Here is a 3,870-nt window from a genome sequence, read left to right on the forward strand (position 1 = left end):
ACAGTCAGGTAATATTCATGAGATCATGATATTACGTTTTTTCAAACAATGAAAGAACACGGTTGTGGTGTATTTAGTATTGTTAATATGTACATGAAGATTGTCCCTTAGGACTTGCCGTAGTTAGCAAAGTGTATCTTTTGTGCATGTCGTATATAGCTGAAGGAAGTCTGTAATACCCTCATGTTGAACCTGTATGTGTTGCGCCAGTTCTATATATAAAGAGTTAAACGCGTGCCCGTTTGGTTATTGAAGTACACAGCATAAATTGGCGATGAGTTAAATCGGGTTAGTTTGTGAAGATGGCGCACTTTTCCCAGAGACCGGACGAGTTTAAATCAGAAAATGAAGCGTGGTCTGCTTATGTGGAGCGCATGGAGTTGCTGTTCGAGGCTCATGATGTCGACGATGGAAAGAAAGTTCCAGTGCTCTTGAGCTCGGTCGGGGCGGCAACATATGGTCTTCTACGGAACCTGGTACAGCCTGAAAAACCGAAGGACAAAACTTTTAATCAGATTGTGACCATTTTGAAGGATTACTATGAACCTAAGCCGTTGGTCATCGCTGAACGTTTCAGGTACTGTAAATGTGTTCAAAGGAGTAGTCAGTCTGTTACTGAATATGCTGCTGAATTGAGAAAACTCGCTGCTAAGTGTGATTTCGGGGATAAACTGGATGAAGCTCTACGTGATGGATTTGTCAGCGGAGTCAGTTCTGAGGCTTGTCAGCGCAAATTACTCTCGGAGGATAGACTAACTTTTGCGAGAGCTGTGGAGCTTGCAGTTAACATGGAGACAGCACACCGAGATGCACAGCAGTTGAGAAAAGGTGATGATATCACCGCCCTTCACAAGGTAAAAGAGAAGCGGCGTTCACCTTCAAGACAAGATGGGTGCTATAGATGTAAAGGGAAAGATCATAGCGCGAGTGTCTGTTACTACAAAAGTGTAAAATGTCATAAATGTGGGAAAGTTGGCCATATTCAGAAAGCATGCAGGACTGGGGGGTGGACACGTGAGCGACCAGAGAAAAAGGGGAAAATAAAAAGTGAGCGAAAAGAAGAAAGAGTGACAAGCTATGTGCAAGCTGATAAAGTGGAAGACGAAATTCAAATGTTTTCTGTGTTCAGTGCAAATGGTGCTGGTCAAAAACCATACAAGGCAATTTTTGATGTAAATGGAAAAAAAGTGCCGATGGAAATTGATACAGGAGCTGGAGTCAGCATAATTTCAGAAAATGTGTATGAGAAGTCGTTTTCGCATGTGCCGCTAGAGAGTAGCAGCGTCGCTGAAAGGCTATTTGGGCTGAAACCATTCCAGTGAAAGGACAATTCATTGCAAAAGTGACTTATGAAAATCAGATTGCTAATTTACCGCTAATAGTAGTGGCGGAGGAGGTCCTTCATTGTGTGGACGTGAATGGCTGGATCAAATTAAACTGAATTGGAAAACGATTAAGAAAGTCATGGAAAATGTTACACACACAGAAACTAAATCCAAGTCAATTCAAGATGTGTTGAATAAATACGCTGATGTTTTCAAAGACGAATTGGGAACGTTGAAGGGTATTAAAGCATCAATTTCTGTGAAACCTGACGCGGTTCGAAGTTCCATAAAGCCTGTGTACTGCCTTTCGCAATGAAAGAAAGAGTAGCGAAAGAGCTTGAGCGCTTGGAAAAAGATGGCGTTATTAGCCCTGTGAAGTACAGTGAGTGGGCTGCTCCAGTAGTTCCAGTAACTAAGAGAGACGGAGGACTTCGTTTGTGTGGCTGACTATAAAGTAACCGTAAACATGGCTACAAACACCTAAACATATCCACTGCCGCGTATTGAAGAGGTTTTGGCAGCGTTGTGCGGAGGTAAGGTGTTTTCTAAAATTGACCTCGCAGCCGCTTACCAACAAGTGCTTCTGGATGACGAGTCGAAGAAGTATACAACGGTGAATACACACAAGGGATTGTTTGTGTATAATCGGCTGTGCTTTGGTATCAATTCTGCGGTTAGTATCTTCCAAAGGATCATGGAAAACGTGATGAAAGATCTCAACGTTGTAGTCTATTTGTGATGGGTGATGGGTAAGGATGAAACTGAACATCTGATGAACCTGAACAGAGTTCTACAGAGGTTGCAAGAAAATGGCCTGAAAGTGAAAAAGGCCAAGTGTGACTTTGGAAAAACACAAATTGAGTACCTTGGTCACATGTTGGATGAAAAGGAGTGTATCCTTCGAAAGACAAAGTCAGGGCCGTGCATGATGCTCCAACACCTACAAGCATTAAAGAGCTAAGAGCTTTACGCTTTAAGAGCTGAGTGTGAAACAGATTTCCAAGATGACACGTAAAGATACAGAACTATCTAAGTTGCACAGATACATCATGGAAGGATGGCCAAAAGAAGTATCAGAAGGAATGAAAGTGTACTTCAAGAAAAAAGAAGAATTATCTGTTGAGCAAGGTTGTGTTCTTTAGGGTACAAGAGTGGTGGTGCCTACAAAATTGAGAACAGCAGTGCTTAAAGAGATCCATGATGGACATCCTGGCATTGTGAAAATGAAAACCATTGCTAGAAAGTATGTGTGGTGGCCAAATGTGGACGTGGACGTTGAAAGGACTTGTAAGCAGTGTGACAAGTGCCAGTTGGAATAGTGTATGCCAAGACTGGTTCCTTTACACCCATGGGAATTTCCAGGAGAGGTTTGGAAAAGGATTCACATTGACTTTGCTGGTCCGTTCATGGGTCACATGTTCATGATTGTTGTAGATGCGTTCTCTAAATGGTTAGAGGTTTTCAAGATGGGAAAAATAACATCCTCAGAAGCCATCTCAAGGCTTAAGAGACTTTTTGCAACATACGGATTACCAGAACAGATTGTTACAGACAACGCAATGACCTTCATGTCAGACGAGGTTCAACTGTTCATGAAAAGAACTGGTATTCTTCATACTACAGGTGCACCCAGGCATCCAGCTACCAATGGCCTCGCTGAGAGGTATGTTGCTACGTTCAAAGCAGGAATAAAAAAATTGGAGGGGGAAGAATTGAGTGTGGAAGATAAGATCTCATATTTCTTAATGAGATATCATATAACTCCCAATAGTGTGACTGGAGAGTCACCTGCGTACTTGCATTTGAAGAGACATGTACGTTCGAGATTGGATTTCCTAAAGCCAAACATCGCTATGAGAGTGAGAAGGAGACAGTACAAACAGAAAGAAGACCATGACAGTCACGCTGCTGAGAGACACTTTGATGTGGATGATCGTGTGTATCTACATAATATTACGGGAGATAAACCAAAATGGATTCCAGGAGTAGTGACACAATTGACAGGTCCAGTGTCATACCGAGTGCAAGGAGAGTTGACTGATCAAGTGTACAGACGTCATGGAGTCTAGAGAAGGAATGAGTAACTTCGTTAACTGAGCAAGAGAGTGACGTTGCTGAGCAAGTTACTGAGACGCCTGTATCACTACCTTTAGTGAGGAATGAACCAGAGTTACCTGACCTAGAGACTGTGACTTTGAGACGATCAGAGCACATGATTAAGACACCATTACGTTACAGAGACTAAGTATAAATTGATATTGTAATTTGTTGGGGTTAAAAGAGGGTTAAAGCAATTGTAATAGTTGACATGTTACTAGTTAACTAAAGTGAAATCACTATTCTGTGTAAGAGTAAAGTTTGAGTTAGTGTGAAATGCTAAGCACTATAAAAGATTACCTTAAATCTTTAAGGGGAGGCAATGTGGTGTATTTAGTATTGTTAATATGTACATGAAGATTGTCCCTTAGGACTTGCCGTAGCTGGCAAAGTTTATCTTCTGTGCATGTCGTATATAGCTGAAGGAAGTCTGTAATACCCTCATGTT

At 41.7% G+C, this 3,870-nt stretch overlaps 1 pseudogene; it reads left to right on the top strand.

Moving 5' to 3' along the window:
• The first annotated feature begins 2,329 nt into the window (after nucleotides 1-2,329).
• LOC127651342 (uncharacterized protein K02A2.6-like) lies at nucleotides 2,330-3,394 on the top strand (annotated as a pseudogene).
• Nucleotides 3,395-3,870: the final 476 nt, after the last annotated feature.

Source organism: Xyrauchen texanus, chromosome 11 (genome assembly GCF_025860055.1).
Source record: "Xyrauchen texanus isolate HMW12.3.18 chromosome 11, RBS_HiC_50CHRs, whole genome shotgun sequence".
NCBI classification, from domain to species: domain Eukaryota; kingdom Metazoa; phylum Chordata; class Actinopteri; order Cypriniformes; family Catostomidae; genus Xyrauchen; species Xyrauchen texanus.